Raw genomic sequence first — 12,538 nt, forward strand, 5'->3', positions numbered from 1 at the left:
ACAGAATTTCCCAGAGGGATAAAGCATTAAGGAGCTTAAAACTAGAGTTACCCCTCTTTATTATGGGCTTTTAAAAAATTTTTAGAATCGTATGTGACCTATGAAAATTCACTTAATCAGTGACCTAGGAGATTGTCTTATAAACCTCCAGCTAGGCTGATTTTATATGGTTTACTAAAAATGTGATATCTTTTGCTTAACAGTGTATGTGTGTGTTTAATTATACACACATACGCTCACATTATTTTTCTGCTGGTGTGTAACAAATTACCACAAACATACTGTAAACAACACAAATTTATATCTCACAATTTCCAGGGGTCAGGTGTCCAATACACTTTAGGTGGCCCACTGTTGAGGTTCTCAGAGATTGTATGAAATCAAGATGTTAGCTGAACTGTCTTCTCATGAGGAGGTTCTAGGGAAGAATCTGTTTCCTAGCCCATTCAGGTTGTTGGCAGAATCTAGTTCTTGTGGTTGTAGCACTAAGGTCTCCATCTTCTTATTGGGGGCTGTTGGCCAGGGGTCACTGTCAACTCCAGAGGTTTCTCACAATCCTCAACATGCAGCTCCCTCTGTCTTCAAGCCACCAATGGTAAGTTGAATTCTTCTCATGCTTTGAATCTCTGACTTCTGCTTCTCCGACCACTCAGAGAAAAACTTTCATTTTAAAAGGTTTATGTGATTAGGACAGGCATACCTTGATACCCTCACTCTCTTAAGGTCAACTGATTAGTAACCTTAATTTCATCTGTAAAATCCCTATTCCTATGTAATAAAATCAGAAAGTAACACCAGAGGGCAGAGATCAAGGACTAACTTAGAATGCTGCCAGAATACTTAGAATACTGTCCAACTTTTCTTCTTATGAGGACACTAGTCATTAGATTAGGGTCTATGCTAATCGTGACCTCATCTTAGCTTGATTATATTTCCAAATAAGGTCACATTCACAGGTTTTAGGTAAACATGATTTTAGGGAGGAATTATTCAACCCATTATATTATTTATCCTTGCATGAATTTCACAGTTTCATGCCATTAAACAAAAGCAACACCCACAAATCTTTTTGAGGTATCTCTTCTCCATCTCTGGTTTCTGCTCAGATGGCTGAGGGAAAATACCCCTAGGTTTCCCAGACACCCTCTGGTTTGATTGATGGGAGCCCTGTATCACACCCTTAATCTCCTAGAAGAGTCTTATGCATGACTGAATACTTTGACCTATTGGCCTTTCTGTTGTTTTGACAAAAAGATGAATAATCACACAACCCTCTATACCATGTTTTCAGAAGCCACTTCTGACATTCAGAATCTTTTACCATCTGGAATGGTTGAAACTTTTCACAATTATCCAGACTTTTATGTTTACCAGGATTTTTTTTTTCCCTTCAAAATATTTCTTTTTTCAATTAAGGAGTGCACCTGTTGTGATGAGCAAAGTGTGATGTATGGAACTGTTGAATCACTATACTGTACACCTGAAACTAATATAACACATATGTGAGCTTACTAGAATTAAAATAAAAACTTAACAAAAATTAAATCACTTCTTTTTTCTTAGATTTTAGTATAAGCAGCAAGAAGAAACAAAGAAGCTCCTTCAACCCTTTGCTTGGAAATTTCCTTAGCTATTATATCCAAGTTGTCACAAAATTCTGCTTTTGACATAACCAGAGGCTACAATTTTTTCTAAGCTTTCTGCCACCACATAAGGATTTTCCTCCTTCCTCCAGTTCCAATAACATGCTTTGCACTTCCTTCTGAGTCCTCACCAGCAGTGTTCTCAAAGCCCAAGTTCCTAATAACAGTCTGTTCATGGTGATTTATTTCTCCAAAACAATTTAAGTTTTCACTATAATGCTCAATTCCTTATGAACTTTCATCAGCTGCATCTTCAGTGTCCATGTTTCTGCTAACAGTCCATTCAAGGCAATTTTAGGTCTCTCCTATCATAAACCTCAAAATTCTTCCAGCCTCCAGCTATTGCCTGATTCCAAAGCCACTTCCAGACTTCAGATATTTATTATTGTGGGGCAGACCTCACTTTCAGGTACTGGAAAATCTATATTACTCTTTTATTGTGACATAATTACCACACACTTAGCAGCTGTAAAGAACCCACCCTTACCATCACACAGTTTCTGTGGGTCTGTAGTCTGGGTTAGGTCTGTCTTAGCTATGACCTGTGCTTTAGCTACGTCCTCTGCTTAGGATCTCAAATACTGAAATCAAGATGTTGGCTAAGCTGGAGGCTCTGTATGAGAATTTGTTTTCAAGTTCATTCACGTTGTTAGAAGAATCCAGTTCTTTCTGGCTGTAAGACTGAGGTCTCCATTCACTTTCTGGCTGTTGGCTAGGAGTCACTTCCAACTCCTACATATCACTGACATTCTTTTTTTAAAAAAAAATTATTTATTTTGAGAGAGAGAGAGGGAGAGCATGTGCATGCAAGTGGGGGCAGAGAGAGGGAAGAAGAAAATCTCAAGTAGGTTCCGAGTTGTCAGTGCAGAGCCCAATGTGGGGGCTCAATCTCAGGAACCGTGAGATCATGACCTGAGCTGAAATCAAGAGTTGGATGCTAAACTGACTGAGTCACCCAGGCGCCCCATCACTCAAATTCTTCAACTTGTGGATCTCTCCATCTTCAAGCCAGCAATGTTGGCTGGAATGTTGAATTCCTCTCATGTTTTGAATCTCTGACTTTTACTTCTTCAACTAGGGTAAGAAAACTTTGCTTTTAAAGGATTCCTATCATTAGGTTAGGCCCACACCTGAATAATGTCCTTATTTTAAGGTCAACTGATTAGTAACTTAACTACCTCTGTAAAATTCCTTTTTCCAGGTAACATCACGTAATCACAAGAATAACCCCATCTTGGAATTCTGCCTATTACATATCTTTGCACTAAAAATACTCTAAAAACGTATCAATAGTAGTGACTCTGAGTTTTCATTTCTTTCTGCTTTTTTATTTTGTACAATTAAAAAATATATGACTTTGCAATCAAGAAAAATGCAAAATGATACCACCATTAGTTTAATTAAATCACTGTGGCCTTATAGAATCTTGGAGTTATCTGCTCACCCATTTGTAATGACGACAAGCGCATGAAGTACTGATTACAAAGACTGCATGGCCAATTTTCAGAAAGCTGGTTGTGTTGCATTGTAAGCTTTTCCTACAAACACAAGTACGCACACGCATTTCTAATAAAATAGTCTTCTTGCTGTTGAGAATAGGTAGTTTAAAGTTGTGCCTGTCTTCTCACTCTATCTACTTTTATAGCAAAAGAATCACAATGCTAAGGCTCCATTAGGTATAACCAACTATCTGCTTCCAACTGAAATAGCAGAGCAGGATTGCATAATGCAGTTGGTTTTTAGCTTCCCCACTCACTCGCCAAATGTTTATGAACTCCCACTACATGCCAAGAACTCGGGTACAGAGTTACAGATGGTACACTCTGAACTCAAATGAAGAGTTCAAAATTTCTCATTTTGCCCAATAGGCAAGCTTCTTATTTTGCTTAAATATTTATACTTTAAATATTAACTACCAAATTTTGGAAGGCATTTAAGATATTCTAAAAGTGTCTTCACAATTAAACAAAAAGACACCTTCAGTCTAACCACTGTTTATTTCCTACTTCTTAAAAAACTGAAGTTAAAAACAAATTTGGCAAATTGTAATTTTTCTTCCAACATGACCTTTGGTTGACATTCTCTGGGATATTTTGACAAATAAGAATCTGGCAAAAGACCAAAGTTAGATACCTTTGAGGTCACATACCTTTACGATCACATCTCTTTGTCTTCATCATCTGTTGTTTGGGAACATACCGTAGTTACCCCCAAATGCCACTTTGAAAAAAATCTTCTTGGCTTAACCTTAGCCCAAACCAGCCAATCCTCCAAATCAACCCAGCAGCAATTCTGGCAGACCTTGGAGAAATGGAACACCAGGCTGTTGTTCATGGGCTGTTTCCACTGGAGCATACTACATTTTACAGGGGAAAGATGATTAGTCGTTTAGAAGGTCTACTCCTTGAGCAGTGAAATATTATAGTGCAGCCTGACATTTTAACATAACTTCAAAATTCTTGACTAAATAAATTCCTAAACTTTACATTCAGTTACTGTTCTCCACCTGCTTACAATTAGTCATCCTGCACTGCAACTCTCCTGGCCAGAATTGGAGCAGGTGGGACTACAAAGAAAAACCCAAAGAAGTTCAGTGGGTCCTGGAGCTGAGGACAGGTAAGGAGGAAGAGCCCAGCCTGACAGTGGTTCTTTGTCTATTCCCCTTTTCAAGTTCCTCTGCCCCATTTAACTGTCTTCCACTAGCTGCCTTGCCTTTCCTCATTTAAGAGATCTTCCTGGCCACCATTAATTCTCAAATGCTGCCCAAACATCCCCAATTTTTCATCCTTCTGCTAACACTGGCCCCTCAGGTGCTAAACACAGTCATGTGCTTCTAAGGGCTCAAAGTTAAAAGTCACATTTTATCAAGTACCTTTTTGATGTCAGGCTCAGAATTAGGCCGTGGGTATCAGGAAGGGAACTAGACCCACTCTCTACCTTCAAGGTCATGGAAGAAACAGTTATACACACAAGGGTCTACACTGCATTAAGTTTTTATGTGAGAGCACGAAATGTGGATTTACCCTGAATTGATGCACTAAGGGAGGCTAAATTTTAACACCCTTCAATACTACCAAACCTAATCAGGTACAAGACAACAAAAATTTTCCAAAAATATCTGGGTGTGTGTTGAATTTGAGGTAGGACTGCTTTCCAGGGAACACTAACAGTGGAACAAGTATATTTCTAGAAGAAGTTTGTATGTTAGGAGAAAGTGAGATCAAGTTTGTGAAAGAGGTGCATTGTGGGAGGTTTTGGGACATGCTATGTTTCTGTTTATCTCAGTAAATTCTTTGCTCAGAGATAAGAAGGAAGTATGAAATGAGTTTGGTTCACAAATATGGGAGGCAGGACATGAACAAATGCATTTCTAAGTGCTTATCTTGGCGAAGAGCAATGCAGTGTGGCCTCTTTGCAAGTCAATACGTAGAACCATAGAGAAAGAATTGGTGAGGCCTAAGGTCATCCTTTTCCCCAACATGCTTGTAAAGCATTTGGAAAAAAATATGATATTCCCTTGAAATGTTATAAAGACTGCTCTTTGTAACATTATTATATGTCCTTCCCATGGAAAGTTCTCCCCATTCAATCTTTTTTTCATTACTAGCAACCAAAGACACATATTTGCAACCTAATTCTAGGGTTGAAGGCCATGAACTTGAAAGACAATTTTCAAAGTTGCATGTTTCAACCTATAATAAAAATGTTTTTGAAAAATGGGCTAGAAATAGCACAGATCCCACAAAGGGTGTGGCAACCCAGGCCAACTGGGGGATACAGGAATAGGGTGAGAGGAAACTTCAAAGTTTCCTCTGGAGGCTGGTCTCTCTTCATTCTTCTTTTACTCATTCCTTGCTCATTAATGGAATATTTATTATGAGCCACTTCTCCTTCTCCATGCCGGTCACTGTACTATGTACTGGGATGTAGAGATGAATCAACAGTTCAACTGAGCTCCTCAAGATACTCTTCATCTAAGGCTGAGAACAGGAAGGTACATGATATAATAGAGTATCAATTAGAGTATAATAGAGTATAATAGAGGAAGACACAAACCAGGACAGGCACCAAGCCCCAAGGCATACAAAGGAGAGTGTACCTCCTTCACTAAAGTGAAGGGAGTCAAGGAAAGCTTCTTGGAAGAAAGAACATTTGAGTTGAATCTTGACAGTGTTAAAAGATTTTCCTACGTGGAAGAGAGACATGACAGAAGAGAGAAGTATATACAAAGGACTAGAGAAAGGACACCTCACAAAATGCTGGGAAACAAGAATAACTCAGAACAGCTCTCTTCTTTCCTACCATCTTTGTATCACTAATGATGATGGTGATGATTTTAACTTTCTCATAACTCAATTCAGGCTGGTTATGAACTTACATGTCCCACTGGGGGTCTACCAACTACCACAGAACTACCCTTGTGTATGAATTACCTCTTTGTACAGGCTTTGCTGCTCTTGAGGTTTGCTTCCACAGTGTATCTGTGGGCTGGTTGAAAGTGACCATCCAACACTGGGAAGGACCTACTGACTGGGTTTGCCCTTTGGTAAGCCAGAAGGAACAGAATTCTAGCCAGCCTTGAGGTTGTCTAGCTATTGTGTCTGCCTCCCAGATTCCCAGCAAAGACCAGGAGGCCACCATGGCTGGTGAGGAAGAGCTTGGAAACAGCTTTCTCTGGACATTGAGAAGGAAGGGCCTTTAAGTGCTGACCATGTCCTCAGGAGAGTGTAATTCCACATCACACCGGCAAGGAGTCATAAGAACAAGACTGTGTTTTGTTCAGTCAATGTGCCACAAATTCTCCAACTACGAAGAAAAAAGGACGAAGAAATGTAATTTAAGTTCTTGGAAAGTAGGGCAAAATTTCATTACAACATTTTAAAGGCAAAACTAAACAAAGCCAGCACCTTGCCTAAGCATAATGCAGCATGACCTATGATTAAACTGACTCCTTGGCCTGCTTCTGTGCCAGGGCTATCATGTGCATTATTATAGGCCATAGAAATGGCCAATATTGATATTAATCTGCTTGTTAATCATTAACTTATCTAAATATAATTTTTTTATGTTTTAAACAGCTTTATTGACATATAATTTACACATCAGAAGTTTCACTGCCCCCCACTAAAATTTGCCTCAGATTAAACATACCGTTCGATGATCTTCAGTAAAATTAAATTTAGAGTCATCGCCACAATCCCATTTTAGAACATTTCCATCACCCCAAAAAGATCCCTCATGCCTATTTGCAGCCAAACCACTTTTCCACTTCCAGCTTGAGGCAACCACTAATCTACTTGCTGTCTCTATAGGTTTGCCTTTTCTGGACATTTGGTATAAATGGAATCTATAACAATAGATCTTTTGCATCTGGCTTTTTCCAATCAGCATAATGTTTTTGAGGTTCATCCATGTTGTAGTGGGTATCAATAGTTCATACCGTTTTATTGCTGAATAATATTTCATTATATGGGCATTATGGACATATCACATTTTATCTATTATATTTTTGCCTTAAATTCTATTTTACTTGACATTATTAGAGCCACTATAACTTTTAAAAAATATATGTATTTTATTTTTTTAAATTTTTTTAAATTTATTTATTTTGAGAGAGAGAGAGAGAGAGAGCAGAGGAGGAGCAGAGAGATAGGGAGAGAGAATCCCAAGCAGGGTCCACAATGTCTGTGCAGAGCCCAACGCGGGTCTTGAACTCACGAACTGCGAGATCAGGACTTGTGTTAAAATAAAGAGTCATATGCTTAACCAACTGAGCCACCCGGGTATCCCATGCCACTATAACATTTTTATGGTTACTGCTTTCATGATACATACACACACAGGTACACAGATATATATATATACACATATATATATATACATTACATATATACATATGTATATACATATATATACATTTGTCATATATACATATATATATGTCATATATACATATATATATACATTTTTTAAATATTATATTTTTTAAAGTTCTAGATTTACAGAAAATTTACAAAAATTGTAAAATACAGAGTTTCCACACAACTCACATTAATTTTCCCCTATTATTAACATCTTACATTGGTATGGTACATTTATTAAAATTAATAAACTAATACTGATACACTATTATTAATTAAAGTCCATTCTTTAATCAGATTTCCTCAGTTTTTCTTTGTCCTCTTCTGATTCAGGATCCCATCCAGGAGGCCACATTACATTTGTTTATCATGTCTACTCATTCTCCCCTTGACATGAGAGTTTCTCAGACTTTCTTTGTTTTTGATGACTTTAACATATCTGAGGCATCCTGGCCAGGTACTTAGGTCATACTTAGGTCAGCACCTCTTACCCAACCCCCTTCAGTGAGGTTGTTTACACATTTTTAAGACATACAAGAGAGACAGTGTTGTCACATACTGGATTCAATCTTGGGATTCCTCTACCTCCTAAATGATTTTTTAATAGTTGTATAATTGAAGTTCACTCTCTTGGCTCTAAAGTTTTGACAAATGCATAGTGTCCTATATCCACAATTATATTACCACACAAAATTCTTTCAACACCCTAAAAAATTCCCTGTACTTCATCTACTGGGACTTCCCCTGCACTCCCATCTCCTGTCAACTCTGATCTTTTTTACTGTCTCTAGTTTTCTCTTTTCCAGATTGTCATATATTAGAATCATAGAGTATGCAGCCTTTTAAAAATGGTTTATTTTGCTTAGTATATGCATTTAAAATTTATCATGCCTTTTTATGGCTTCATGTCTTTTTATCACTGAATAACATTTCACTCCACAGTTTACCTATTCACCTATTAAAGGACATTTTGGTTGTTTTCAGCTTTTGGCCATTGTAAATACAGCTACTATAAACATTCATGTGCAGGTTTTTTGTGACATAAGGCTTCAGATCAGTTGGATAAATATCTAGGAGCACATTGCTGGCTCATAAGATTATGTTTAGCTTTATAAGAAACTGCCAAACTGTCTTCCAATGAGTCCATTTCTATGTACCCACCAGCAATAAATGAGAGTTCCTATCGCATCCTTACCAGCAACAAACAGGTATTGTCAGTTTCCAATATATGTTTGTCAAATGCTTTTACTTTCAACATATTTGTTGAAATTTTATTCGGATTTATATCATGCATTTTTTGTATTTCTGTTCTGCTTTTATTGCTTTTATTGTATTTAATATTTTCTAGTGCACCACTTAAATTCATTTGTAGGATGCTGTTATGAACTAAATGTTTGTGTCCCCCTAATGTTCATATGTTGAAGCTCTAATCCTCACTATGATGGTATTTAGAGGTGGGGCCTTTGTAAGATAATTAGGTTTAAATGAGGTCATGAGGAAGGGCCTCCATATTGGGATTCATACCCTTATAAGAAGAGGAAAAGAGACCAGAATGCTTTCTCTCTGCCATGTGAGGACAAGCAGCCATCTGTAAGCCAGGAAGAAGGTTCTCATCAGGAACTCAATCTGCAAGTACCTTGATCTTGGACTTATTCTCCAAAACTGTGAGAAATAAGTATCTGTTGTTTAAGCTGTTCGGTAAAGGGTATTTTATTACAGCAGCTTGAGCGGAGTAATACAGATGTCTTTTACTATATATATATATATATATATATATATATATATATATATATATTAGTTATTTTCTGGCATTATTTCTTAAATATTTTTCTTCCTCTTTCTCTCCTCTACTTCTGAAACACTTATGTTGGATCACTTGTTGGTACTCCTCAGGTCTCTGAGACTCTGTTCATTTTTCTTTCTGTAATTTCTCATAATTCTTGATGTATCTTCACTTTCACTGATTCATTTTATTCTGCCAGCTGAAATTTGTTATTGAGCCCCTTTAGTGAAATTTTCAATTATTGTACTTTTCAATTCCAGAATTTGTTTGATTGTTTAAATAATGTGTATTTCTTTATTGATATCCTCTATTTGACTAATCACTATTATATTTCTCTTTATTTTTTAAGGTACTGGTTCCTTTAAACATGCTCATAATAATTGCTTTGAAGTCTTCCTCTGCTAAGTTCAATATATGGCCCCCTCAGAGAAAGTTTCTATTGATTGCTTTTGTAGGAGAAACAAAAAATTTTACCTCTACTCTCTTAGAGTCTCCAGTTGGGCCTGAGAATTAAATTGATATAACACACATTAACAAGAGAAATACAAATTTATTTAATATTAGTTTTACATGACACGGGAGACTACATAGTGAAATAAAAACCCAAAGCAGTGATAAAACCTAAATGCTTATATACTGACTGCATTGAATGAAGGGTGGCAATTGTGGAAAAGCAATTAAAATAAATGACGAGAACAAAGGAATATTGAGAGTTATTTTAACAAGGTTGCTTTGTAGAGGATTCTCCTGGTCTTGACTCCCATTTCTGGTGACAAGGATGTTTCTTTCCTCCTGATATAGGGAAGGCAGCTCTACTTTCTGCTTCCAGAAGGAAAAAGGAAAAACAGAGTTCCCTTCTTACACTCACTATTTTTTAAGTTCCTTTAACTCAAAAATAATCAATATGCCAAGACAACTTCTTTTGGGGTGGCATGTCCTGAACCCTTTATTTCCCCCATCTGAGAAATTCCCCAAAGTTTCACATATTAAAAGCTGAGCTGTTGACTGTGCAGAGAAGAAATGGTTAGTAACTGACTGGCAAGGAATCTTTAAAGGAAGAGTAGAACATAGATTGGAACAAGAATGAATAAGCAGAAAAGAAAAAAATCTAAGCACATTTCTCCATATTCCATTAAACCAGTCTCCCATCCTTGGGAATAGTCCAATCCAATTAAAAAAAAAAAAATAGTTGAGCCTCATACATCTGATGGAGAGTGTTTATCTTGTCCTTTAAAGGTGCAGATTAGGAGAGTGCCGGAAGATGGCGGCGTAGGAGGACGCGGGGCTCACAGCGCGTCCTGCCGATCACTTAGATTCCACCTACACCTGCCTAAAGAACCCAGAAAACCGCCAGAGGATTAGCAGAAGGGAGTCTCCGGAGTCAAGCGCAGACGAGAGGCCCACGGAAGAGGGTAGGAAGGGCGGCGAGGCGGTGCGCGCTCCACGGACTGGCGGGAGGGAGCCGGGGCGGAGGGGCGGCTCGCCGGCCAAGCAGAGCCCCCGAGTCTGGCTGGCAAAAGCGGAGGGGCCGGACGGACTGTGTTCCGACAGGCAAGCGCGACTTAGCGTCTGGGAGGTCATAAGTTAACAGCTCTGCTCTGAAAGCGGGAAGGCTGGAGGACAAAGGGAGGGAGAGCTGCTGAGCCCCCGGACGACAGAGCTCAGCTTGGCGGGGAACAAAGGCGCCAGCGCCATCTCCCCCGCCCATCCCCCAGCCAAAATCCCAAAGGGAACCAGTTCCTGCCAGAGAACTTGCTCGCTCCGCGCAAACACCCAACTCTGTGCTTCTGCGGAGCCAAACCTCCGGCAGCGGATCTGACTCCCTCCCGCTGCCACAGGGCTCCTCCTGAAGTGGATCACCTAAGGAGAAGCGAGCTAAGCCTGCCCCTCCAGCCCCCGTGCACCTTGCCTACCCACCCCAGCTAATACGCCAGATCCCCAGCAACACAAGCCTGGCAGTGTGCAAGTAGCCCAGATGGGACACGCCACCCCACAGTGAATCCCGCCCCTAGGAGAGGGGAAGAGAAGGCACACACCAGTCTGACTGTGGCCCCAGCAGTGGGCTGGGGGCAGACATCGGGTCGGACTGCGGCCCCGCCCACTAACTCCAGTTATACACCACAGCACAGGGGAAGTGCACTGCAGGTCCTCACCACGCCAGGGACTCTCCAAAATGACCAAACGGAAGAATTCCCCTCAGAAGAATCTCCAGGAAATAACAACAGCTAATGAACTGATCAAAAAGGATTTAAATAATATAACAGAAAGTGAATTTAGAATAATAGTCATAAAATTAATCGCTGGGCTTGAAAACAGTATACAGGACAGCAGAGAATCTCTTGCCACAAAGATCGAGGGACTAAGGAACAGTCACGAGGAGTTGAAAAACGCTTTAAACGAATTGCAAAACAAAATGGAATCCACGATGGCTCGGCTTGAAGAGGCAGAGGAGAGAATAGGTGAACTAGAAGATAAAGTTATGGAGAAAGAGGAAGCTGAAAGAAAGAGAGATAAAAAAATCCAGGAGTATGAGGGGAAAATTAGAGAACTAAGTGATACACTAAAAAAAAATAATATACGCATAATTGGTATCCCAGAGGAGGAAGAGAGAGGGAAGGGTGCTGAAGGGGTACTTGAACAAATTATAGCTGAGAACTTCCCTGAACTGGGGAAGGAAAAAGGCATTGAAATCCAAGAGGCACAGAGAACTCCCTTCAGACGTAACTTGAATCGATCTTCTGCACGACATATCATAGTGAAACTGGCAAAATACAAGGATAAAGAGAAAATTCTGAAAGCAGCAAGGGATAAACGTGCCCTCACATATAAAGGGAGACCTATAAGACTCGTGACTGATCTCTCCTTTGAAACTTGGCAGGCCAGAAAGGCTTGGCACGATATCTACAGTGTGCTAAACAGAAAAAATATGCAGCCGAGAATCCTTTATCCAGCAAGTCTGTCATTTAGAATAGAAGGAGAGATAAAGGTCTTCCCAAACAAACAAAAACTGAAGGAATTTGTCACCACGAAACCAGCCCTACAAGAGACCCTAAGGGGGATCCTGTGAGACAAAGTACCAGAGACATCACTACAAGCATAAAACATACAGACATCACAATGACTCTAAACCCATATCTTTCTATAATAACACTGAATGTAAATGGATTAAATGCGCCAACTAAAAGACATAGGGTATCAGAATGGATAAAAAAACAAGACCCATCTATTTGCTGTCTACAAGAGACTCATTT

General features: G+C 39.2%; 1 long non-coding RNA gene across 3 annotated transcripts in view; it reads right to left on the reverse strand.

The window, feature by feature from the left end:
- Positions 1-3,043: 3,043 nt before the first annotated feature.
- Positions 3,044-12,538, reverse strand: part of LOC132672329 (uncharacterized) — a 98,923-nt gene continuing 89,428 nt past the window's right edge. For all 3 annotated transcript variants that reach the window (XR_013557556.2, XR_013557555.2, XR_013557557.2), the window contains one exon: positions 3,044-6,449. This is a non-coding gene — a long non-coding RNA (uncharacterized LOC132672329). The remainder of the gene's footprint in view (positions 6,450-12,538) is intronic.

Source organism: Panthera onca, chromosome C1 (assembly GCF_046562875.1).
Source record: "Panthera onca isolate mPanOnc1 chromosome C1, mPanOnc1 haplotype 2, whole genome shotgun sequence".
Taxonomy (NCBI): domain Eukaryota; kingdom Metazoa; phylum Chordata; class Mammalia; order Carnivora; family Felidae; genus Panthera; species Panthera onca.